Source organism: Hyaena hyaena, unplaced genomic scaffold, assembly GCF_003009895.1.
Source record: "Hyaena hyaena isolate Hyena2069 unplaced genomic scaffold, ASM300989v1 scaffold_146, whole genome shotgun sequence".
NCBI lineage: Eukaryota > Metazoa > Chordata > Mammalia > Carnivora > Hyaenidae > Hyaena > Hyaena hyaena.
In genome coordinates, this window is record NW_024080778.1 from 688761 (window position 1) to 715922 (window position 27162).

At 40.9% G+C, this 27162-nt stretch overlaps 1 protein-coding gene and 1 pseudogene across 1 annotated transcript in view; both read right to left on the minus strand.

The window, feature by feature from the left end:
• MCUB (mitochondrial calcium uniporter dominant negative subunit beta) overlaps positions 1-7061 on the minus strand; it is a 93715-nt gene extending 86654 nt beyond the window's left edge. The window contains exon 1 of the mRNA XM_039238796.1: positions 7005-7061. The gene's annotated coding sequence lies outside the window, so the exon portion shown is untranslated. The remainder of the gene's footprint in view (positions 1-7004) is intronic.
• Positions 7062-11800: 4739 nt separating this feature from the next.
• Positions 11801-11920, minus strand: LOC120236163 (annotated as a pseudogene).
• Between the last annotated feature and the right edge of the window lie 15242 nt (positions 11921-27162).

A 27162-nucleotide genomic window follows, 5' to 3' on the forward strand; every position in this document is an offset into this window, starting at 1 on the left:
CTGAAGGGATGAGGCCCCAGGATTTCTGGATCAACTGTAGGTTATGTTTTAAAGCTTGCTTACCTTGGTTTCACTAATAACAAACCCATAAAAGGGTAATTTACAAGGTCAAAAGAAACCGTACTTTCCCCTGGAAAGTGGAAATTGCTTCATTTTATATTTTCTGAAACATTCCCAAAGCATACTTGCAGAAATAAGTTATCAGACTATAAAATGTCACCACAAATATCCTCCAGCAAGGGCTTAGAGAGCCATTGCTATGTTGATCTGTTTGCAGACATTTTCTAAAATGTTGTTTTTTCAGGTTTATGGTCACATTACTGTCACTCTCTCTAATAAAAATGTACACTTGTATTCCAGCTGCATTACTGGTGGAAAGAGCAGTTATTCATCCAACACCTTTTAAATTTCTCTCTTCAAATATCCCAATCAGCTTACCGGGGAAACTCATACCAAAAACAAACAAAATACTTAACAAGAGACAGCCACACATATGAACACACACACACAAACACACAGAATCAGAAAAAACAAAAAACAAAAAACAATAATTTGTCAAAAAGAATTTCTTCCTTCCTCCAGCCAGGTTCAGGACATTTATTATTTAATGTTATGCCTAAGAGATTAAAAATAACCTAAGTCATCTCTAGGTCCCAGAAATGTGATTTGAGCAATGCATTCATTCATTATATAAGCATTCCTACAACAAAATAATTGAGAATTCATTACCACTTGTGACCACAGCAGTTTTGTAAACCAAACCACCTCAACCTAGTAAATATCAAAAGACCTTCAGATAGAACACATTCTTCTGGGATGACCCTTCAGGAAGACTTTTATCCTCCCTAAAGTCTGCCACAATAAAGCTTTGTGCACCTATCCATTTGTTGATAGGAGGTTTAATATTTCATGTCACTTTCTGTTTCTGCTCACAGGCTATAGACATTTCAACTCGGGCTCTGTCTCTCTTTTCACGGTTCCCATTTCTTGCCCTCAAATGTATTCAGAGAAATTCTCTTCACTAGACTTTGCTTATGGTGCAGATTCATACAGCACTTCTCACCAATATTGTGAATCCTAGACAGATATCTAATTATCCCCAGAAGAGCTGCCGAAAGTCTGGACTGCAGGGCTCTTTCCTTTATGATGAACCTGTATCTAAGGTAAAAATCAGGTATAATCAAGTAATACCATTTATGAGTTAACAAATTGGAAACTCTCAGAATAAAATTTTATAGGTGTTGGTAGTTGACCCAAACTATATTTTCAGTCAGGTGAGGACAGTGGACGTAGCAAGGAAATAAGATTTAGGACAGGTGAGGGTACTAAGAAGAAAAACAGGCGCAAATAAACAACTTCAGTACCACATTTAAGAGAAAACCATATATGTCAACTACATCTCAATGAAAAAATGAGAAAACCACGGCATCAAAGAATTCAATTCTTACAGCAACTCAATTCAATACAATCACTACTTACTGAGTACTTTCTAAGGGCAAAGCACATAGGAGAGACAGTGTGAACCAGACACTGGTCCGCCACACTTCCACAAGTACTTAGAATATATCTGTTCAAACACCAAGAGCTGATTTTTTTAATTTCTTAAAAACTTATTTGTCGGGGCGCCTGGGTGGCTTAGTCGGTTAAGCGTCCGACTTTTGCTTAGGTCATGATCTCGCGGTTCGTGGGTTCGAGCCCCGCGTCGGGCTCTGTGCTGACCGCCAGCTCAGAGCCTGGAGCCAGTTTCAGAGTCTGTGACTCCCTCTCTCTCTGACCCTCCCCTGCTCACGCAGTCTCTCTCTCTCTCTCTCCTAGAAATAAATAAAACATTAAAAAAAATTTTTTTTAAAAACTTATTTGTCATGTTTTCCCATTAACAGATAATTTCAGAAAAAAATGGGTGAGAATGTGAATGGAGGTGAAACGAAGGTAGAGAATATGAAACTATGAGGGTGGTAAATACGTAGAATGCTTATCATTTCACATTTGTTTGAAGGTGGGTTGAAAATCTGACCCTACACTTGCTGGCAGTCAGTGCCGGCTACACAGTCATCTCACTGTCGTTACAAAAACCCCTGCCACCTGCGCAGGAGAAACCAACAACTCTAATACTATGACCAGACAGCAACTTCTTCCGTGGGTCCTTTTAAAGGGAACCTTTTATCGGACTACCAAGTTTCACAGGGTTGTTTCTTAAAAGGTATGCTAATATGGGGTCACCTGGGTTGCTTAAGCATCCGACTTCGGCTCAGGTCATGATCTCCAGGTTCATGGGTTCGAGCTCCACATCCAGCTCTGTGCTGACAGCTCAGGGCCTGGAGTCTGCTTCCAATTCTCTGTCTCCTTCTCTCTGTCCCTCCCCCAATCAGGCTCTCTCTCTCTCTCTTAAAAAATAAACTTTAAAAAATTTTTTAATTAAAAAAAAAATGTATGCTAATGTGGAAAATTCAGTAAAAACATTTGGGTAGGGATCCCATACCATGCACTCAAAACATACAGCTCAGAGAACAGAGTTGGTATTTGTTTCAAAAAAAAAGGGGGGGGGGAATTAATATTGTGGTAAATTAAATGAGAATTTAAAAAAAAGAAAATACTTATAAAATATGGCAGAGATTACACTGTTGTATTAACTACTGGTTTATAACCTGTAGGTTAGCTCAAGATGTCTATTATAAAATGGTTCTAATGCTAGATACTCTTGAATAAGCAATATTCCACAGATGAAAACACTGATGACAGAATGAAGTATCAGAGTGAGACTTAATCTATTCTGACATGCTTACTCCATCAAATCAATTTCAATTCCTTTTTTAAGGAAAAATAGTTATTAAAATCGCTAGGTAAAACTCCTGCTGCGCTGCCTGCCTAAGATCATAAAAAGAGGATTGTTCAACCAAGACAACCATTCTGACACTGACAATATCTTATTCAACACTATATTTACATCCCCTGGTAAAATTACAAATGGCAACTTTAAAGATGACAAGAGCTTTGGGGACCAATCAGATAAATCTCCTCGTTTTAAAAAGAGAGTACAACAAGACCAAAGAGCCCCAATGACTTGGCCAAGTTCAGGGAGCTCATAGGTGGCAAGGCCAGGTGGGCACTGATGTTCCAACTGCCTAACACCAACTAAAGTAGCTGCTCATTTCTCTTCTATGACCTAAACACATTTAGCTTATGCAGCTATTAGATCAACCAGTACTTGCCTCAGGTTTTCTACTGTGGTTTCACAAGGACCTCATTCAACAAATATTTCTCTGCCAGGATATAAAATGATTCCCTAGCTTAGAGTTTGCCATAAAATAACACTCTTATTGTTAAACTGCAATAAATAGTAACATCTAAGAACGAAACAAAACTCTGAGCACTAATACCTAAGTGCTAGGAAGATGATAATGTGTAATAGTTAACAAACTGGTCTAGAATGACTTTGCCCCAGTGTCTTCTATAGTGTAAGTACAACCTCCAACATACAACCAACTGCTCTCTTCGGCAAAGAGCTCTGAAACCAGTATGATAGAATACATTGCGCTAATCACAAACACAAGAGGCAGAATTGGAAGAAAGTATCAAATGAGAATGACTTCAATGGGGCACCTGGGTGGCTTAGTCGGTTAAGCGTCCGACTTTCGCTTAGGTCATGATCTCGCGGTTCGTGGGTTCGAGCCCCGCGTTGGGCTCTGTGCTGACTGCCAACTCAGAGCCTGGAGGCTGTTTCGGATTCCGTATCTCCCTCTCTCTCTGACCCTCCCCAGCTCACGCTGTCTCTCTCTCTCTCTCCTAGAAATAAAACATTTAAAAAAAAAAAACTGAGAATGACTTCAATTCAAAATGTGGAAACAATGTCTAAATGAACGTTTGGTGGCAGACTAAAGCACACACTGCTTTGTTTCTAGATGTTAAAAAAAAAGTATACCCAAACTTCCCCGAAAGTACACTTGGTTTTAAGTTTTAAACACAGCTTATGTAGGGAATCAAATGCTGCAGTGGGGCCCTGAAATCTTACCAGGGAGTTTCTCAAACTAAGCAGAAAACCCAAATTAAGAAAGGCACAATTAAGGGCTTTCTGTTTAGAAATAATTCGCCAGGTGCTATAATCACTCAAAGCTGCCTCCCAGGGAAAAGAAAGGCCAGCAGGAGCCATTGATTGCCCTGACAACCAATCAGCCAGAGTGCTACTGACAAGCAGAGATGCTGACACAGAATGTGACCATGGACACCAGAGCATGCTGTGGCTGAAGGTAACACAACACGCTCTTGCACTCTTATGCTTCAGACTGAATGCGCATTTTTTAATGTTTATTTATTTTTGAGAGAGAGAGTGAGACACACACACAATTGGAAACAGACTCCAGGCTCTGAGCTGTCAGCACAGAGCCCGATGCGGGACTCGAACCCAAGAACTGTGAGATCATGACCTGAGCTGAAGTCGGAGGCTTAACTGAGCCACCCAGGCGCCTCAGACTGAATGCATTCTTAAACAATTCTGATATACTAAGCATACCCATGTTAACAAACTTTTTTCCACCCACAAAAGACTGGCAGACAAGGATGAGAACTGTATATTTTCCAAATTTACTAAATCCTCCGATAAAACACACTCATACTTCCAGAAAAGGCCAAATATAATTGGGAAAGCTAACGTGAGATACTATCATGACAAATCCTTGCAAGCTAGGATTTTAGGAGCTATTGGGTTGCAAATATCACTTTTGTTGTTTGTTTCTTCCTGTTTTCATAGACTCCAGAGGTCTCAATGTTTGTGGCAAAAATATAAAAAATACTTCTCTTTAGCCACAGGACATTTCATACCAAGTGGGGCGACTACAACCCAGTGAGTCTTTAGAATGAAAAATGTCCCTACAGCCAGTGAATTCAATTTGCAGAAAATGGTTTAGTAGTCCTAGCTAAAACTCCAAAGTGGTTGGGATATTTCTGTCAGTTTCTTTATGGTACGATTTCAAAGAGGCATATAAAGAAGTAAACTCACAGACGTGTCTTTCTTCTTTCAGGGGTCTTTTATCATAACAAGTAAAATGGAAGCATTTCCAAGTCTAAAGTTCAGTAAATTGACTTACTAGCATGGACAGCCAAGACTTAAAACATCTGCCAATTAGAAACCAGCAAATATAAGGCTTCTTAGGATGATTACCTAGAGGCAAAGTACTAACCACGGTTTCCCTTCGATTACGCCTCATATGCCCCATTGTGTCATTTCCTTTTAAAGGGCATCCACATTCCTGCTGGGGCAGGCAGTGGTACCAGGTGGGAACAGCATCAGGTGGAAAATATGGAGAAGGCGACTTAGAGATGATCATTTGAGAAAGGGCAGCCAGCCTTGGGCTCCATAAAAATTCTACTCAAAATGTTAAATGGATTTAATAGAAAACCTAATTAATCCTTCGTTTAAATGGTGGTACAGGGTTTGCTGTAACTCTGAGCCTGGGTGGCTTAGCTGGTTAAGCATGGACTCTGGATCCAGTCAGAGTACCACAGTTCATAGGTTCCAGCCCCATGCCAGGCTCTGCACTGCCAGTGGGGAGCCTGCCTGGGGCTCTCTCTCCCTCTTTCCCTCAAAAATAAACTTTAAAAAAAATGATGGTATAGCGAAGGGGGTTCCTTGTGTTGGGTTGTTTCGCTGTTTGGTATATCTTTGCCTGTAAGTACGGCACTTTTTTTTTTTTTTAATGTTTTATTTATTTCTAGGGGAGAGAGAGAGACAGCGTGAGCAGGGGAGGGTCAGAGAGAGAGGGAGTCACAGACTGAAACAGGCTCCAGGCTCTGAGCCGGCAGTCAGCACAGAGCCCGATGCGGGGCTCGAACCCACGAACCGCGAGATCATGACCTAAGCGAAAGTTGGACGCTTAACCGACTAAGCCACCCAGGCGCCCCCAGAGTGTGGCACTTTCTAATAAGGTACAATTTCATAAAATGGAAAACCCTCTCTCCAATTTACTGTGAAGTCTACCAGTTTACATTTTAAGGAGTTTGCCCCTTTTCTGAGGTGTAACAAAATGCCCGTCTCCATTCTCTTTCAAACACGCAGGGAAGGAACTTTAAAATGCATTTAAATATTTCCTCCAGCATTCAAAACTCTCTGAAGCCCCAAAATAGAGAAAAAAACCAGGAAGTGAAAGTGACAAGATAATGGCATGGCTTTTTTTTTCCTGTCTTTCAAACTGCACAGCTAAAACCTCGTTTTCTAATAATCTGAAAGGAATCTAATGGGGGGGGGGGGAGAGAACTAAAAACTCGGAGACACGCTCCCGAATCACACACACCTGGAAGCCTCTTGCTAATGGGCTGTCTTTCCTCATCAGGCTCAGTTAAGGCTCGTGTCAGGCTCCATCCCCGTCCGAGTGAAACGCAGCCTTTCCCCCGGTTTTTTCCAGGGCACATCCCCTCCCTTCCCCCGCCTCCAAGCAACGGTTCCTCACAGGCCACAATACAACTGTGTCAGGCCAGCTGTTACTCACCGACACACACTCATGATTCACCCGTGTGTCGGAACAAAACGCGAGTTTTTCTTCCCTCTTTAGAAGGGAGGGGCTGGAGGTTTTCAGGCTGGAAATTTCACTTTCCTACGACAATGCACCCCCGGGGGACAGTCACTCCGCTCGATCCTTTTTCTATAGTCGCTCTCGGCACCGACGACCGAGCCGGCGGCAAAGTGACTGAAAACTTAACTCCTGAGCGCGGTTTGGCCCCGAGGAAACCGCCTCCGCGGAGATTTCGGTGCTCCCGGGGCCGCCGCCCAGGGGCCGAGGTGACGCGCCTCCTCGCGGCGCCGGCCTCGCCTTCCCTCGGCGACTGAGCGTGACGGTGGCTGGAGACCTCGGGGCCCACTTGCCGGGGTCCTCGCGCGCGCGGAGCCGGAGGGCCAGCCGAACGCAGAGAACTTGAGGGCCGGACGCTCGGCTTTCGCTCCCGCCCAAGTCGCGCTACGCAAACTTTTCCAGCCGCCCCCGCCCCCATCCCCCCGGAACCGGGTCGCGTCTCACCTGAGGCGTCGGCGTTCGCGGCGGCGGATGCACTCGGCCCGGGGGTCTGGGGGTCGGCAGCAGCCGCGGGCGCCGCGGCCAGGGACCCCTCAGGAGCATCATCCTGCTCGGGCGCGGGCTCCCGCGCGAGTCAGCCGGCCATCGTCAGCCGCTGGCAGCAGGCGCTCTCTAGGCGGCAGCCCGCTCCGCGCCTCCGGCTGGGCGGGGGGCGGGCTAAGGGGAGGGTGTGTCCCGCTTCCCGCGGCTCTCGAACCCGCCCCGGCGCGGAGCGGGGCAGTTTTCTGTCCTCCGACTGAAAAAAAAAGGGAAGGGGGGAGGAGGGGCGCTAGTGGACCGCCCTTCCCCAGCTTAGACTTGGAGGGGCACAGCGCCGTTGCTCGGCCGGTCCCTCTTTTTCCCCGCGGAAGACCCTTCTGGAATGAACGAGAGCAGTCGAGCACACCTTGGGAGCTGTGGCTTTCAACGCTCGCTGTTAATTCTGGGTACTTAGCGCCTCGATTCCCGCCCACCGGGCAAGGAGGCGCAGGGGTGAGGGGGAGAGAGCGTCAGGCATCTGGAGAGAGGCGGGGTCCCTTTGGAAGTTAATCTCAAGGACTGAGTGAGAAAGGGGGAGAGAAGGAGGTCGCCTAGGTTCGGGCTCGTGCTTGGCTTCAAAGCCCGTGCAAAGGGCCAGCGAGCTCCAATTAGAGGGTCAGCTGAAGGCCTACTTGTGCCCAGTGTTTGCTATTCTCATTCTCTAGAGGGTGGCCCACGTGCGGCTCTTTGGGACCATCTCTACCACAGCAGAATTGGCTTCTCTTTTCAATCATGTTTCTAATAGAAAGAACTAAGAAACCGGAACGTAGTCTTCCCCGTTGAGAGAGAAATGTAATGTTTTGTCTTGAAGACTTTCTGTTTAAAAAAACAAACAGCGTTTCAGAGCAACCTAATCCAAGCTCTCAGCTTGGATTACTTACTTACAATAGAGTTCTCAGATAAAATACAGGATGCCCGGTGAACTTTGAATTTCAAATACACAACACGTAATTTAAGTATGTCCCAAAAATTGCATAGCTCACACTGTCTAAAGGAAAATGAAATATTTGGGATATACTTAGATTAAATTATGTGTTGTTTATCTGTAATTCAAACTTAATTGAGCATTCTGTGTCTTAATTTGCTAAGTCTCCAAGAGGCTTGAGGTAATGAATAAAAGCTGCCAAACAATGTGACAAGTGGCAGCTCTCTCCTGATAATTATCTTTCTCATTGAAAAAAGAGGGAGGTTTCTATGATAGCAAAAACTTTGCCACCATTAAAGTCTAATTCATGTATTAACTAGCATCTGTATTTCAAAATACAATTGCCCTAGACGGATAGTGATACATGAAACATTAAGTCCACATGGGAAGGTAATTTACCCGAGTTCTTTCCTCGTGTTCCAAATGAAAACAAAAATAAGTTAATTTTGGCAATTGTGAATTCTGCAACGAACATGGGAGTGCAGATAGCTTTTTGTAATATTGATTTCATTTCCTTCAAATACATACCCCGTAGTGGGATTTGCTGGGTCCATGGTAGTTCAATTTTTAATTTTTTCAACACCCTCCGTTGTATTTTCCATAATAGTTGTACCAATTTACATCCCTACCCATAGTGAACAAGGGTTCCCTTTTTTCTAATGGCCAAGAAATGGAAACAACCTAAGTGTCTATGGAGGGATGAATGAATAAAGAAAATGTGATACGTAATTATGTATCTATTATATATGCTCTGTTACATACTATATATCATATGCTATTAGTAAATATATAATGGAATATTATTCAGCTGTGAAGAAGGAAATCCTGCCGTTTGTGACATTATGGATGAATCTGGATGACATAATGCTAAGTGAAACAAGTCAGAGAAAGACAAATACTATATAACTTCACTTATATGTGGAATCTAAAAGAGTCATTCTCATAGAATTAGAGAATGGAACAGTGGTTACCGGGGGCTGGGAGACAGGGAAAACAGGGAGCTATTGGTCAAAGAGTACAAACTTTCAGTTAGAAATTCTGGGGACATAATAATGTACAGCATGAGGACCATAGTTACTCATACTATACTGTATGCTTGAAATTTGCTAAGAGAGTAGATCTTAACTTACTGACCACATCAAAAAAAGTGACTATGTGAGGTAACAGATGTGTTTATTAACTTGATTGTGACAGTCATTCACAATGCATGCATATATCAAGCCGTTGCATTGTACACTTTAAATATAGACACTTTTTATTTGTCAATTATATCTCAATAGAGCTGGAGGGAAAAAGAAGAAAAGGAAGAACAGAGTTTAATTGGGGGGGGAATGGAGAAGAGGAGGAGAAAATGTCTATTTTGGAGCACAGACTCTGCCTGTACACATCATTGTAATACTCTTTTCCCCAAGAGTATTTTGGCTACATTCCCTTTAATTAAATTTTCTTTTTTTTTTTTAAGTTTATTTATTTTGAGAGAAAGAGCACGAGCTGGGGAGGGGCAGAGAAAGAGGGACAGAGACAGAATCCCAAGCTTACAGCACAGAGCCCCACATGGGGCTTGATCCCACAATCCCATGAGATCATGAACTAAGCAGAAATAAAGAGTCCGACTCCCAACCAACTGAGCCACCCAGGCACACATCCCTTTAATTTAATTTTCACAGCACAAAAATTTGTAATATTTTCTACAGAGATAATAAAGATGACTGTCTTTATCTAGAGCATGTTCATCTGTTTTGCATCACTGATTGCTAAGAAAAGTGTCTTTAAATGTTACAACTCACTATTGGTAATGTGTTAATTCTAAGGAATGTTCTTAAATTTGGGGAAACTTCCATCAAGTGTTTTTCATGTATGAGCTGTAATAATTCATTAGAAGAATATTCCACAGAGCAGCTTCTGGGTCCATTCATTTCAAATGTCATCTTGCACTAGTCACAGACTTCTGGTAACTTGGTATGACAGGACACATTCATACTGCAGTTCAATCTCTGGTTCTGTGCTTTTGCGTCACAACACAGGATAATGTGGCCCAGTAGGTGATTCTACATGGGTGTGGGTAGCAATAATCTAATAAACCTGAAAATGACTGTAAGCCACAAAAAAATATCCCACTAAATCCAAACGAAATGTATCCCCAACTTGACTTACTTTTTGCTGGATCTTGAAAATGGCCATAATTACTCAGCCACCTGACACAAGAAAATGTGTGATAGAGAAGTGGCTGGGGGAAAAAGAGCTAGTGGTCTTGATTTCAGTTAAAATATCTCGCTTTCGAGGCACCTGGGTGGCTCAGTCAGCCGTGTCCAACTTTGGTACCGGTCATGATCTCACTGTTCGTGGGTCCAAGCCCGTACATCGGGCTCTAAACCGATAATGCAGAGCCTGCTTGGGATTCTCGCTCTCTTCCTCTCTCTCTGCCCCTCCCTGACTCATGCTTTCTCTCTCTTCCAAAATAAAGAAAATAAAACTTAAAAAAAAAGCTTACTTTTAGAAAAATTACAAAAACATATCACCAAGTGAACAAGTTGCTAGAGACCCTCACCCACTGCAATTTTGTCTTGGAAGAGGCTTGTGCAAGTGAAGAGCCCTGAAACTTTAAAGTTTATTTTTATTTATTTTGAGGGAGACAGAGTGTACACAGGTGCTCATGTATGCACATGAGCAGGGGAGGGGGAGAGAGAGAGAATCCCAGGCAGGCTCTGCACTATCAGCATGGAGCCTGAGGCTGGGCGGGAACTGCGGTATTAATGGCTGAGCAGAGATGAAGAGTCACACATTTAACCAACTGAGCCGCCCAGGCGCCCCTGAAACTTTAAACTGAATCAACTTTGCTGGCACCCAGGTCCTCAATAAATGCCGTTATTATAACTGTAAACCATCCCATGGCACTTAGCGCCTGCCTATTTTGTAGCATTTATCACACTATTTGCACTTAGGTCTGGTTCTCCAGCTAGATCATAAATGCAGAAGTAGACGCTTGGTTTTATTAATCTTCGTATGAGAGTGCCTAGCATAGTACCTGCTTAAGAAACTCAGCCAACAATGAATGAATGAAATTATGCTAATGGAAAGGAAGAGATATTGCAATAACAACTTAAAACAGATGTGACTGAGTAAAAGTCCAGGAGCTATGTTAAACAGGAAAACAATATGTAGAGATAGCAAGTACTTATGTCAACTGCTTCAGGGCAAGGAACAAAGACCTGAGAACTAAAGAGACATGCAAGATTACAGAAAAGGTCTTAAAAACTGCCGTTGTGATTCCATTTATATAAGATGTCCAGAAGAGGCAAATCTATAAAGACAGAGAGCAAATTAGTAGTTGCCTAGGGCTGGCAGTGGAATTGGGAGTGACGTAATGAACATGAGAAATCATTTTGGGGTGATGAAAATGTTCTAAATTGGATTGTGGTAATTGTTGCTTAAAGTCTATAAATTTGCCAAAAATCATTTGTATACTTTAAATGAGTGACATTATGGCATGTTAAATCACACTTTGATAAAGCTGTTTAGATTAGTAGTTTTTTTTATGAAAAGGGAGATCAGAGATTCCCATTTGAAAAGGCTGTAATAATATCTAAGTAGCATAGATGAACTAGTTCCCATTAGGTAATTGTTCTCTCTGAGATTCCCATACGTCGTAGGGAAGTTTGTTGTGCACCAAAGAGATCTATGTGTGCTGAGCCACTGTGTGGACAGAGCCTCTGCAGTAAGCCCTTTCCATCGGCAGTGTCCAGAAGCTCTCTCCCAGCTGTGTCAGTTGCCAGGGGTGCCTGGGTGAAGTAACTGACTCCTCAAGTTACCGGAAATACATGGTTAGTCTCCCATCCAAGTACTAACCAAGCCTGACCCTGCTTAGCTTCCGAGATCAGATGAGATCGGGCGCATTCAGGGTGGTATGGCCATAGACCAGAAATACATGGTTAGTAAAAAGAAATGATATTTGAAATGAATGGACATTTCTGGTCTTTGGAGTATTCTTCCAATTATTACAGTTCATATATGAAAAACGCTTGATGGAAATTTCCCCAAATATAAGAACAATCCTAAGAATTGACAAGACATTATCAATGGTGAGTTGTAACACTTAAAGAGACTTTTCTAAACTATCAGTGACATAAAACAGATCAACATGCTCGAGAAAAAAGTTATCTTTTCTATTCTCTCTACAGAAAGTATTACAAAATTATTGTGCTGTGAAAATTTAATTAACGGGAATGTAGCCAAAATACTGTTGGAAAAAAATATTACAGTTGATGTGTAGGGGCAACAGATTTTTAGAAATATTTTCCTTTGAGGGGTTTGTGCTTTTAAAAAGTTTATTACTTATGACTTATTTACTTATTCTATTCATTACCATGCCAAGTTTGTATTCCTAACTTTATTTTTCTTAAAGAGGGACTTCCAAATTATATAAGCTTTATGCTCCACAAAAGCTGAATGAGCCTCTGTGGATCAAGCATAAGTACTTTGTATTTTCTTATCTAATTAGTACAAAAACCTAATGGGATAAGCATTATTAGCTCCCTATTACACATGAAGAAACTGAAGCTTGGTAGGTTAAGTAACTAATCTAAGGTGATACAGTCAAAATTCAAGTATGGAATTATATATCTATGACCTCAAGATTTTCAGACTTAAAACCCCTAGATAATCTTGCCCATCTCTTTTGACATCACCTAACACTTAACCTTCCCATAACCACGATTAGGATTAGGGGGAGGTGAATTGTTGATGAGCAGATGTCTTTATTTAAAATTTTGATATTCTGTTCATTATGGATTTTTTCATTAATTTTGGTTTTAAAAAAATATTACATTAAACAACCAATACCACAAAAATACACACAATTATAATACTGTGAAAGACTGTTTGCTAAAAAATGGGACAACCTAGAAGAAATGGATAAATTCCTGAAGAAAGAAATAAAATGTGAACAGACCAATAACCAACAAAAAAATTGAATCAATTATCAAAAAACTCCTAGGGTACCTGGGAGGCTCAGTCAACTAGTTAAGTATCCAACTCTTTTTTTTTTTTTAAGTTGTTTTTTTTTAAATATTTTTTTTATTTATTTCTAGGAGAGAGAGAGAGAGAGAGACAGCGTGAGCCGGGGAGAGTCAGAGAGAGAGGGAGTCACAGACCGAAACAGGCTCCAGGCTCTGAGCTGGCAGTCAGCACAGAGCCTGACGCGGGGCTCGAACCCACGAGCCGTGAGATCATGACCCAAGCGAAAGTCGGACGCTTAACCGACTAAGCCACCCAGGCGCCCCAAGTGTCCAACTCTTGATTTCAACTTAGGTCATGATCTCACAGTTTGTGGGTTCAAGCCCCACATTGGGCTCTATGCTGACAACACAAAGCCTGCCTGGGATTCTCTATCACCCTCTCTCTCTGCCCCTCCCTCCCTCAGTCTCTCTTAAAAATAAATAAACATTTAAAAATACCTCCCAACAGACAAAAGTCCAGGACCAAATGGTTTCACAAGCAAATTCTGCCACTTATTTAATTTATCAAATGTTTCTCTATTTATTTTGAGAGAGACAGAGAGAGAGAGAGAAAGAGAATCCCAAGCAGGCTGGAGCCTGACATGGGGCTTGATCCCACAAACTGTGAGATCATGACCTGAGCTGAAATCAAGAGCTGGAGGTACCCAGGTGCTCCAAATTCCACCAAACGTTTAAAGAAGAGTTAATGCTTATTCTTCTCAAACTACTCCAAGAAAATAAAATAGGAAGGAAAAATTCCAAATTCAATCTATGAGACCAGCATGAACCCTTATACTAAGACCAGATAAAGACACCACTAAAAAATATAACTACAGGCCAATATCCCTAATGAAAATGGATGCAAAAATTCTCAATAAAATACTAGCGAACTGAATCCATCAATACATTTAAAAACTCTTTCACCATCATCGAGTGGGATTTATTTCTGGGTTGCAAGGGTGGTTCAATAGTCACAAATCACTCAATGTAATACATCACATTAATAAAAGAAAGGATAAGAACCATATGACCATTTTAATAGATGCAGAGAAAAACATTTGACAAAGCATCCATTCATGATAAAAAGTCTCAACAAAAGTTTAGAGGGAATACCTCAACATAATAAAGGCCAATGAAAAACACACAGCTTGTATTATCCTCAATGGGGAAACACCGAGAGCTTTTCCTCTATAAGACAAGGATACACACTCTTACCAATTTTATTCAGAGCCCACTGTGGGGCTCAAACAAACATGAGATCACGACCTAAGCTGAAACCAAGAGTTGGACACTTAACTGATGGAGCCACCCAGGTGCCCCTGGATCACTTATACATAGGCAAAAATAAATCCAAATGAATTAAAGATATACAAGTGATATTTGTAAAATCTTGTAAGACAACACAGGTAGTAACTTCTTTGATATTGGCTACAGCAACTTCTTTCTAGATATGCTTCCTGATGCAAGGAAAACAAAGGCAAAAATAAACTGTTGAGACTACATCACAATAAAAAAAAGTGTTTCTATGTGCACAGCAAAGGAAGCAATCAACAAAACTAAAAGGCAACCTAAGGAATGGGAGAAGATATTTGCAAATGACATATCTGATAAAGGGTTAGTATCCAAAATATATAAAGAACCTTACACTTAACAGCCAAAAAATGAATAATCCAATTTAAAAAATGGGCAGGGGGTGCGTTAACAGTTCCATTGACCACAGGCTTACGAATTATTTCCCAACAGATGCTCAGTTGGTTAAGCATCTGACTTTGGCTCAGGTCATGATCTTATGGTTTTTGAGTTCAAGCCCCATGTCAGGCTCTGAGCTGTCAGATTCTGTGTCTCCCTCTCTCTCTGACCCTCCCTTGCTTGTGCTCTCTCTCTCTCTCTCAAAAATGAGTAAACATTAAAAATTAAAAATTAAAAAATATTTAAAAATGGGCAGAAGACATGAATAGACATTTTCCAAAGAAGACATCCAGATGGCCAAGAGATGCATAAAAAGATGCTCAACATCACTCATCATCAGGGGAAGGCAAATCAAAGCTACAATGAGATACCACCTCACACCTTTCAGAATGGCTAAAATAAAACACAAGAAACAAGTGTGGAGGTGTCTCAAAAAGTTAAAAACAGAGGCGCCTGGGTGGCTCGGTCAGTTAAGCATCCGACTTCGGCTCAGGTCATGATCTCACGGTTAGTGGGCTAAAGCCCCATGTCAGGCTCTGTGCTGACAGCTAGCTCAGAGCCTGGAGCCTGCTTCGGATTCTGTATCTCCCTCTCTCTCTGATTCTCCTCTGCTCATGCTGCCTCTCTCTCAGAAGTAAATGTTGAAAAAACATTAAAAAAATTTTAAAAAGAAGTTAAAAAGAGAACTACCGTATGATCCAGCAATTGCACTACTAGGTATTTACCTAAAGAATACAACAATACTAATTCAAAGTGATATATACAACCTGATGTTTATAGCAACATTATCTACAATAGCCAAATTATGGAAACAGCCCAGGTGTCCACTGATTGATGAATGGATAAAGATGTGGTATATATACAATGAATGTTAATCAGACATCAAAAACAATGAAATATTGCCATTTGCAATGACGTGAATGAAGTTAGAGAGTAAACAAAATAAGTCAAAGAAAGACAAATACCACATAATTTTTTTTATATTATTTATTTGTTTTTTTAGAGATAGAGACAGCATGAGCAGGGGAGGATCAGAGAGAGAGGGAGGCACAGAATCTGAAACAGGCTCCAGGCTCTGAGCTGTCAGCATAGAGCCCAATGCGGGGCTCGAACCCATGAACCATGAGACCATGACCTGAGCTGAAGTCGAACACTCAACCGACTGAGCCACCAAGGCGCCCCAAATACCACATAATCTTACTCATATCTGTAATTTAGGAAACAAAACAAATGAGCAAAGGGGGAAAGAAAGGAGAGAAAGGCAGGGCGCGTAGGTGGCTCAGTCGGTTAAATATCTGATTTTGGCTCAGGTCATGGTCTCACGGTTCATGGGTTCCATCCCCGTGTTGGGCTCTGTGCTGACCATTCAGAGCCTGGAGTCTATTCAGATTCTGTGTCTCCCTCTTTCTCTGCTCCTCCCCAACTTGCCCTCTGCCTCTCTGTCTCTCTCTCAAAAGTAAACATCAAAAAAAAAAAAAAAAAAAAAAAAAAAAAAAAAAAAAAAAAAAAAAAAAAAAAAAAAAAAAAAAAAAAAACAAAAAAAAAAGAAAAGGGAAGAGAGGAAGGCAAACCAAGAAACAGACTCTTAACTACAAAAAATAAACCGATGGTTACCAGAAATGAATAATGATGGGGATTAAGGAGTGCACTTGTCATAATGAGCGTCAGGTGATGGATGGAAGTATTGAATCACTATATTATATATCTGAAACTAATATAACACTGTATGTTAACAAAAAATTTACATTGGGGCACCTGGGTGGCTCAGTTGGTTAAGCAGTTGGCTCATGACTTTAACTCAGATTATGATCTCACAGTGCTGACAATGCAGAGCCTAATTGGGATTCTCCCTCTCTCTCTCTCCCCCTCCCATGCTCATGTGCTCTGTTTCTCTCTCAAAATAAATAAATTTAAAAATTACATTAAAATATTATCTTAATGGTTGAGGTTTTAGTGCCCCTTTTACATTTTGAGCCCTTTTCTTAGCCCTGTGTCATATTCTTAATTAGGACTTCAATATTGTAGTTTAACTTATAATAAAGCTAGTCCACAGATTTCATCCACTGACTGATACAAACTGCTCTTTCAGAAACTAGTCCCTTATGTCCTCAAACCACCTTCCATTTGCAGAACTCAATTTTTTCACAGATAAACCAACCAATAACAATACTGGATTATCTAGTGTTAGTACTGCTTGTCTGCCACTGGCAAAGAGTCTAGCCTCAGTCAACGTGAAAGGAAAGTTGATTTGCAAAAAAAGCTTTCTGTTTTTCGTCACCTGGTCTTGTAGAATTATCTGAACTGAACAACGTCTCATAGATCCTCTGCAGATGCCAGCGATATTGGATTGTAGGATGGATGGGCAGAATGGTTGAGAGGTCCCCTCAGATATCTTACTTGAAGGCTCCCGTTTGAATTCTAGAGAAGGATATTCCCTTTTCCCTATTCTGCCTCCAGGCCATAGGCTTTCATTTCATTTCATTTATTTATTTTTCTTTCTGTGTGTGTGTGTGTGTGTGTGTGTGTGTGTGTGTGTGTGTGTTGGTGCATATGCGCTTGGTGGAGTGGAGCAGGGGTATGGGGGTGCAGAGGAAGATGGGGAGAGGGAATATTAAGCAGGCTCCACACTGGACCTGGGCTTGATCTCACAACTGTTAGATCACAACATGAGCTCGAATCAAGAGGCACTTAAGGGACTGAGCCACCGAAGGGTCCCTAAGGCCTTCATTTTTAACAGTTAAAGTCATAAACACTTTGTACCCAAATTAGAATACATATTTTCAAACACTTTTGGATGACTCATAATATAATGATCATATATCAGGCCTCAAAGGAATTCTCAAAAAATTTTTTAAACTTGATAACAAAAAGCTATGTTTATGAAGTTAGAAATTAACAAAAAGACAAAGCATCACTACCACTGGAATTTAAATAACACAAATAGTCATGGATTAAATAGAAAATAGGTGGATGTTGAGAACTATTTTAAAAGTGACTAGAAATGAAAGCACTTAATATTAAAAGTTCACTACTCAGGAAATTTCATGGTCTTAAATGCATTTATCAGAAAACAGAAAAGTTTGAAAATAAACTAAGCTTACAATCCAAGAAGCTAGAAAAACAGCAGTAAAAATAAACCTAACGGAAGAAGTGGAAAGGAACTGATAAAGGTAAAAGCGGAGAGTGAATCAAACTTCCTCTACAGTTATTCTTAAGCACCCTCTCCCCATAATAGAGTGAGTTGATAAAACCAAAAGATTTTTTTTTTTAGGCACCAGGACAGGCAACCTTGAAACAAGTATGATCAAGAAAAAAGAAAGAAGAAATACATAAACATAACAGAAAGGATGCAAAAAGCTAACTCTTCCAATAAAAAGAAAAGAAAAAAGGTAACCCCTAAGAATAATCGCTTATACCAATCAAGTTAAAACTGTAAAGGCCAAACTTGGCTCAACAAAGAGAACCTGAATAGATCACTGGCCATAGATTCAAACAGTGGTTAATATCCCAGGCCCAGAGGTATAATGGACCAGTTCAATCAAAACTTCAAGAATAGATAGAGAATACCAAAATCTATCCAAATTTCCAAAGCATCAAAACAGATGGGAAGCTATGGAACTCATTTAATAAAACTAGCATAATGCTGATCAAAATTAAACAACTGAATACTATACAAGCAAACTGCAGACTAACAGTTCAAACACATTATTGTTCAAGAGTCCACTGTATCTACTATGTCCGGGTGTTACACAAGACTTGACATATTTGTACCAAATAATTCTCGAAAAATTCTTAGCACAGAATGATCTCTAGAAGGGACACTAAGTTTCGGGACTTGCCCCAGTTACATAGCTGCCAGAGAGACTACAATTAAAATTTGATTCTGTCCTACCTGCCCCATTGTATAGCAGGAAATGACACAATCAGAATTGTCACAATTTCACAGAATTACACAATTTTCACAATCAATTCCCTTCTGGCTATTGGTATATGAAGCCAAAATGGCCAGAAGGTAGTCATAACTTCCAATTCAGTGGGAACATTATTGCGTCTCCCAGTAGAAGCATCTTGCTTTTGGGAACTAAACCCAAATTCTGTGAATAGGTTAACAGCGAATGCTCTTAGTTCCAATCTTGATTCTTAGACCTGTGTGTTCTGTCTATGGGAGAAAACTTTTGGTTACAGACTTAAAACATATGCTACATCTTCTTAAACTGTACACCAATAGTCACTTTAACTGGGTCCTTGGTAGGGCATTCCACTTTTCTATCAGGCCAGCTGCCTTTTGAGTTGGTAGTAAGACCAGTGAATTCTCATCGCCCTACTTCTTTTCCCTGGAATGGGTTATTTGATCAGAAGCAATGTTGTGGAGGCCCCATGGTAACGATGGAGGCATTCTGTAAGCTCGCAGATATGGTGTTGGCAGAAACACTGCAGGTAGGGCAGGCAAAGCCATACCCAGATTATGCATCTATTTCATTGGTGACACACTGATCCAAGATGGAAAGGTCCAGTGTAATCAACCTGCTAGTGGGTGGCTGCCTTGTTTCCCAAGGAATGATACCACATTGAGAAATCAAAGTAGGTCTCGGCTGAGAACAGGTTGGGAATACAGTAGTGGTAGCCATTTCAGCCTTGGTGAGGGGACATCCATAATATTTAGCCCATACATAGCTTCTATTCTCGCAGATACAGCACTAAGGAAAAAGTCCGACATTCACAGATGGTCACTTTGGCCACCTGACTGAGGTGGACAATTTTTGCTGCAGATGCCCTTTGTCGTACATTCATTTAGAATACAGGTATCATCTCACTGTGTCCATTTTATGAAATCTATCCACATAGTGGTTTCTCCAAACCTCTCTGTCATTACTTTCCAATCTTGTTCTTTCCAAGTCCCCTACCATTTAAGTAGCCATTAGCCACTGCCTGGGAAGCTGTACAGATACAGACGGCCATTTTAGTCTAGACACATGTACAGCTTGTATTCGTCCATAAAGAAGATTTCCATTCACCACTAGACTAATGCTGTAGCAGTCCAGTTGGTGCCAGGTTCTGATTTTTTCTTCCTTAGTTAACTGGCCACAGGGAAATACCAGGCCATAGATGTGAAGTGAGGGAAAGGCGGCAGGAGCAGCTGCCCTAATCGTCTGAGCCACCTGCTCATGCAACTTACCTCAGGACCATGGGGCCTAATATCTTATACACGGTTTTCTTTTAACAGTAGACCACAATTGGGCTTGTTCAGTCTTATTGGCCGACTTACACCGATCAGCTCACATCACAAGAGCACTTGATATCTTGTAGTAGACAGTCCAGTAGCAATCTAGAAGCTGTTCTCAAAAAGAAAGAAGTTTTGGTCTTTTGCTTTTATTTTTGTTTTTTTTCCCCAGAAAATACGGTTGCTCCAAAACCCTCTGTAAATCTCCACTGAGCCCGCATATGGCATTCATATTTGCCACAGACACTCAGACTGGATCTGCTAGGCCAGTGAAGCGAGCAGCAGAGCGGTTTGCACCGCGGCCTGATAGGTGTGGAGCCGCCTCTGACCGCACTGCAGATGGGCGGCCTGATACGTGACCTGGTGGACAGGTCGGAGCAGCACCCTGAAATGTACGATAGGTAGTTTCTAAGATCCCAAAAAGCCACAAGTGTCAGACATAGTGCTGTGGAAAGTGACACAAGGAGCGGCAACTTGTCTTTCCTTTTGGAGGGAATCTTGCAACAAGCTCCGGACCACGGAACCTCCAGAAACTTCCAGGGTGGTGCACTCCTGGCTTTTCACGGGGCTTGTATCACCTGCTGGCACCATCCCCATTCTCTCTCTCAGACTCTCCTTCAATTTCTACCTAGCGTTGTATAGTAGTTTCTTCTTTTATCCCAAAGAGATTGTTTCTTTACTTTTGTTTCCAGGTTCTCATTTTATCTCTAACTTAGAATTATTTAAACTTGATTCAACATTTACTGAACGTCTATGAAGTGCCAGGCATGGCGGGGTGGGAAAGGGCACCAAGCCAACACAGCTGTCTTAGTCGGAGGGAGAACATAGTTCCTGTGTTTAAGGGAGAGCGTCACTGACAACACAGCACAGCAGGGGCTGTGACAGAGCTATAGCAGAAGGTAGGATGGAAACACACAGGAGGGCAAACTAAGCTAGACGGCGCGTCTCGGTCAGGAAAGGCTGCCGGGCGGTAGCAACCTTCAGGCTGTTATGAAAAATGAGCGGGGCTCAGTGAGTAAAGCCAGGATGGGGCTCTACTCTTTTCTAAGTAAGATGCTTACTTTTCCTTTGTTTTTATTTTTTTTAAATGTTTTATTGTTTATTTTTGAGAGAAAGAGGCAGAGCACGAGTGGGGGAGGAGCAGAGAGAGAGGGAGACACAAAATCTGAAGCAGCTCCAGGCTCTGAGCTGTCAGCACAGAGCCCAACATGGGGCTTGGACTCATGAACCATGAGATCATGACCTGAGCCAAAGTCGGCCGCTTAACCCACTGAGCCACCCAGGCGCCCCGAGGCTTACTTTTTCTAAGGAGAGTAGCACGTGCAAAGCCCAGATATAAACAAAGGGCAGTTCCTATAATGTACAGTCTTTTCCTTTCAGAGTTATCCTTCTACTTCCCACCCATTCTCCATTACAACTCTGTTCCCATTCCTTCCCCAAGTATGACCCAAGGGTTGCCATAAGTTCTACAAAAACAATTTAACTTCATGACATTTTGGGGAAAAACACCCTTCAGATCCCTAATTGTTGGGGACACAGAACTCTAGATCCTAGTTGTTAAAAAACTCTTCAGCTTTGACCCTTCCTGCTTAAACAACTTATTCCTCCATTTCTCCCTATTGTTCTTGACTCTGCAAATAATGACTTATCAGCTTCTTTCATTAATAATTATTTAGATAATTAATAGTCTAGAGGCACAGTATCATGCACTCTAGTAAAATTACTCAGTTTTCAATGTGAAGTATATGCTAATAGGCATTTCCTATTGTTACTATGTAAGTCATAATAAGATGCAAGTCCTGAAAGAGCAAGGTTTGAAAGAAACTGGAATATTGGGTTGGGGGTGGGGGGAAGTCCATAAAAAATGAAACTGGCTTTCCAAACTAGTATAGTGCTTTACAGTTTTCCCAAGGGTCTTTGTGAAATGACTCCATTGTAAGAAAGGCTAATCAGTTCCAGTCACTAAATTAAATAAATGTGTTCCTGTTATGTTGCCTGTGCTGGGACAGGGGCTCAGGGATATGAGGCAGGATAAATACTAAAAAAACCCCAGATACCATTGTACCATAAAGTAACGTTCTATGTAATAAGGAATTGAGAGGAACATACAGGAATCGCATGTTATTTATTCCTAAAGAAAAGAATAAGCTTAAACACATGTTTAATATTGTAAAGCCACAGGCTATTAAGTCTTAAAAGAACTTAGTAATTTCACTGCACTTACCTTATTCTATTTACAAATTACGTAAATCAAAACAATTTTTTATTTTTAAATTAAAATTTTTTTAAATGTTTATTTAATTTTGAGAGAGAGACAAAGCGTGAACAGAGGAGAAGCAGAAGAGAAGGAGACACAGAATCTAAAGCAGGCTCCAGGTTCTGAGCTGTCAGAACAGAGCCCGACGTGGGGCTCAAACCCATGAACATGTGACCTGAGCTGAAGTCAGACGTTCAACTGACTGAGCCACCCAGGGACCCAAGCACAGATGAGCTGTATTATCAATAAAGTGTTATAAGCTAGATAGATGTATAAGTTACACATATTTGTTTTAGCAATGAGATTATGTATAATTATTTTACATCTATTGTACCAAAAAATATACTTAAAAATGTAGCTATAGAAAACTAGAAAATTATAGTGGAAAAATAAGCATCTATAAATCACTACACACTAATCAAATTTATCAACAACAACCTAAATGGCTACCAAGCTAAACAGGTACTTGAAAAGCAAAAAGAGCAGCAAAACCCATGAAGACCTCCCAACAAGGATGATGTACTCGTAAGGAAATGCCTGAGTCCTGCTGGAGGGTAGTTTCTGTCAATTGCCTGACACTTTGTGCATTTGGGGGAGTTTTTGCAAAATTATGAACTTTGCATGGGAACCAGGCTTCTTAGGAAAATAGAAGTAGTCTCAAGTAAATTCTTAAAACAAATTTTTTTAAAAGTGTTTATTTTTGAGAGAGAGAGAGAAAGAGAGAGAGAGAGACATAGAATCCAAAGCAGGCTCCAGGCTCTGAGCTGTCAGCACAGAGCCGGACATTGAAACCATGAACGGGGGGATCATAGTTGGACGCTTAACCAACTGAGTCACTCAGGCACCCCAAGTAAATTCTAATAACACCAGTTTATGTTTATGATTGTTTATTCACAAATGAGTGAATACAAATTTTAGCAATCTTTACCTCAGTGGGTTACTAGTAAGTCATGCTTTTGGTCTCCAAATTGAAATGAACATTTATAGAACTATACATTGTTTACTAATGGCAACTGAAGAAACGGCTTTCATTTTTGGATTAGCTTGTGACCAATCAGAAGGCAATGCATTAATAGCCTGTGTCCCTAGCTGCATTACCTTCCTCCCTCAAGCCATATACGTGGACACTTCCTGCCCACTTGTTGTATGTGCCATGCCTCACAGGTATTATAAGAAGGCAGACACAATTTTCTGATTGACACAGATTCTACCTCTGAATTCAGAGATAAAAAATGAGTGAATCATAAAATATCTACCTATCATTTTTATTTTTCAGGGGGTATCTGTTTCATATACCAAAGCTTAAGTGCTTTTTTTCCCCTTAAAGTTTTCTTTCACTTCAGTGATTCTATCTAGATAATACCTGCAGTATTGTTTTCAGCTTTGTTAGTTTTTTTTTTGGGGGGGGGCTTTGAAAATTTTTAGTGTCTTTAAAAGTTACTTTGAATAAAAAAAAAAAAGTTAGTTTGAATAGAGGACTTACGGTTTTCTTAGCACTACATGTTGCTAATATGTGCAGGTTAGTCTTACAAGTTGGCCACAACAGATTCATATCCACAAATAGCTTTCAAAATTTTTTTGCACATATACATTAATGTCTAAAAAATATAATTCTTCTTCCACTGCCTTGTGGACTATACTTGGTTTGTTCTATAGAAGTATTCCTTAAAAGTACCATGTAAACAGCAGCTCTATAAATCAAATTGCAGATTCCTAGTCAACAATGGTTCTAGTAGGGGATTAGGAAGTTTTCACATCACCTGGGCTACTCTTAAAATACATCTCTCTGGTCAACCCCTGAGCAGGTGGTGAATATGATTTGAAGCAGAATAGATGTATATCAAAAAAAGATCTCCCAGGGGGCGCCTGGATGGCTCAGTTGGTGAAGCGTCCGACTTTGGCTCAGGTCATGATCCCGCGGTTCATGGGTTCGAGCCCTGCGTCGGGCTCTGTGCGGACAGCCAGCTCAGGGCCTAGAGCCTGTTTCAGATTCTGTGCCTCTCTCTCTCTCTGACCCTCCCCTGCCCATGCTGCCTCTTTCTCTCAGAAATAAATAAAACATAAAAAAAAAAAAAGGGTCTCCCATGAAAATTCTTTCCATTCCCACTAAAAACACTAAGAACTCTGACTTTAACGACAGCTTCAATTAACTGAAAAGGGGCTCACAGAGTTCCTAGTAAGCATGTCTGTTCCTCCTGTCAGTCCCTGCTTCACAAAACAAGTGGTCAGAGACTTGTCCCACCCGGAGGCAAGGAGACTCTCCATCTCCCAGGAGGATTAACTCACCATGTCTATATTACATTTGATGTCAGTCTCTACATATTCTAACAAACCTGGCTGTCTTCTGAGGACACTTCCTTTGAAAACCTTTCAAGAGGTGTCTTTTTTATTTCAAATCCTAGGTAGGTACTGCTCAGCTCCTCATTGTGGACATCCAGATTATGCTTTCCCCTTGCGTCCCCCAGGTCCTCTGGGCTCATGCCATCACACCACAGCATATCCCCTGCTCTCTTGTTTATAGTCTCCATCTTTCTATGACCATGTCTTGTAATTTTTCTTGGAAATTTTAATAGTCAAATAAATGATCCATCTAAAAACCTTGGATTCGAAGTTCTTACCTCCTCAACTCCTATGATCTTTTATACCACCTCAATCATCCACTCCCACAGATAGACCCTAGATCTTGTCATTATCAAAATCTAAGCTTCCCCAAATATTAATTTCAAGCATTCCATATCCTATCACTTCCTGTCTTTCCAGCTCATTCCCTCTGGCATCCACATTCTAAACAGCTCTTTGACCTCAACAAGAGCTACAAACTACTAAGCCCACTATTCTTTCTCTATCCATTTCCCATTTTGTGCAGCTTTCCTTTATTTATTTATTTTTAAATGTTAATTTTTTAATTTTATTAACATTTTTTAAAATGTTTATTTTTGAGAGACAGAGACAGAGCGTGAGCAGGGAAGGGGCAGAGAGAGAGGGAGACACAGACTGTGAAGCAGGCTCCAGGCTCTGAGCTGTCAGGACAGAGCCTGATGCAGGACTCGAACTCACGAACCATGAGATCATGACCTGAGGCAAAGTCGGACACTTAAACCGACTGAGCCATCCAGGCGCCCCAATGTTTGTTTATTTTTGAGAGAGGGCAAGTGAGAGGGGGATAGAAGATCTGAAGCTGGCTCTGTGCTGACAGGCTGATAGCAGCAAGCCTTATGTGGGGCTCGAACAAACGAACTGCGAGATCATGACCTGAGTTGAAGTCATACACTCAAGCAACTGAGCCACCCAGGTGCTCCATGTGTATCTTTCCTTCAAATGAGTCTCTCCCTCGTACACATCCTCAGTTCCCTTGCTCCTCCATTCTTCGTACCAACCCTGCTTAAATCCAACCCTCCATAAACAGCTGAATGTGGCCAGAGGAAATAGGCACAGCTGAGCTAAATGGTTTCACTTTCTGTTCATGACTCAGACCCCAAGGTCCTGAGTGTTGCTTGACAATCCTACTACATACCACTAGTCAATTTAATCTCTCACTCCCCTAAGCGACTATTTCTTGAAACCTCTCCTACTTTCCACCTTTCTCAGCTGATAACTCTGCTGCTGCTTTTACAGAGAAAACAACGGCAACCTGAAGGTAATTTCCACATTCACCTACCGCTTAGATGGCTCTTCTTCCAGAGACCTATGTGGGTTTAGGTCTCTGCTCAGCTGGCCTTCCCTAGTTACTATCAAAAATAGCATTCTTGATTCCTTTATCAAGCTTTATTTTGGTTTTTTAGTATTCATTACACCTGACATATAAATACATTATCTTTTTCTCAGTCCTCCGCACCATTACTCTAGCCCATAAGCTCTGTGAAAGTGGGGGTTTTGTTTTCTGCCTAGAACAAAGTCTGACAAGTATTAAGTGCTTTTCATACCTCTTGAATGAATAACAAAATATCCTGACAAATGATTTTTTCTATTTTAAAGTAGAAGCAAGATAATTTTTGCTACAAAATTATAATATTTAGTTGCCCTTAAAATAATGTATTTTTCCTTAAGTTTAATAAGATTCACTCTTGCCGGAGGCAGCATGGTATAGAAGCAAGCACAGTCCTGGGAGTGAGGCTGGAATGGGAGTAGGTGGTGGGTGGGGAGAACACTGGGCTTTTACTCCTAGCTCTGTCATTAATTGGTAAAGTCATTTAGAGTGAGTCATTTAACTTCTCATTTTCAACAGGGAATGTGAGAGAGTACTTTTATTTTTATCTAAAGAAAACAGAGCCACCAAATACATAACCAGGAAAAATCACTCACTAAACATACCAAGAGCCTTTTTCCTTCTGAAATTAGTTGATAAAACTTTCATAGTTATAAGATTCCATTCAATGATCTAACAGATCATTAATAGTTTTTATAGTAAATAAACTGTTAGTAAATGAGAGATTTTTCATTAGAATAAAATGACTTTCAAAATTCAAGATGGTGGGAGCCTGGGTGGCTTAGTCGGTTAAGCGTCCGACTTTTGCTTAGGTCATGATCTCGCAGTTCGTGGGTTCGAGCCTCGCGTTGGGCTCTGTGCTGACTGCCAGCTCAGAGCCTGGAGCCTATTTCAGAGTCTGTGTCTCCCTCTCTCTCTGACCCTCCCCTGCTCACGCTGTTTCTCTCTCTCCTAGAAATAAATAAAAAAATATTTTAAAAAAAAATTCAAGATGGTAATCTTAACAAATAGGATGGTCGCATGTGATGAAAATCTCCTTGCTATGAATGTATAGGAAAAAAATGCCTAATTTAACTGAGAAAGACAGATTAAGTTATTTCTAGTCAATACTCATATGTTATTTTGAAAGTAACAATGCTTTTAGAATACAAACTGAATAAGTACTTGGTAATGTCCACAAATTAATAAAAATGTACTGACTCATAGATACTACTAAATTCAAGTAGTAAATTCAATATATCCTATATGTAAAAGTAACAAGAACCCTCCCCCCACACATAAAAACACCAAA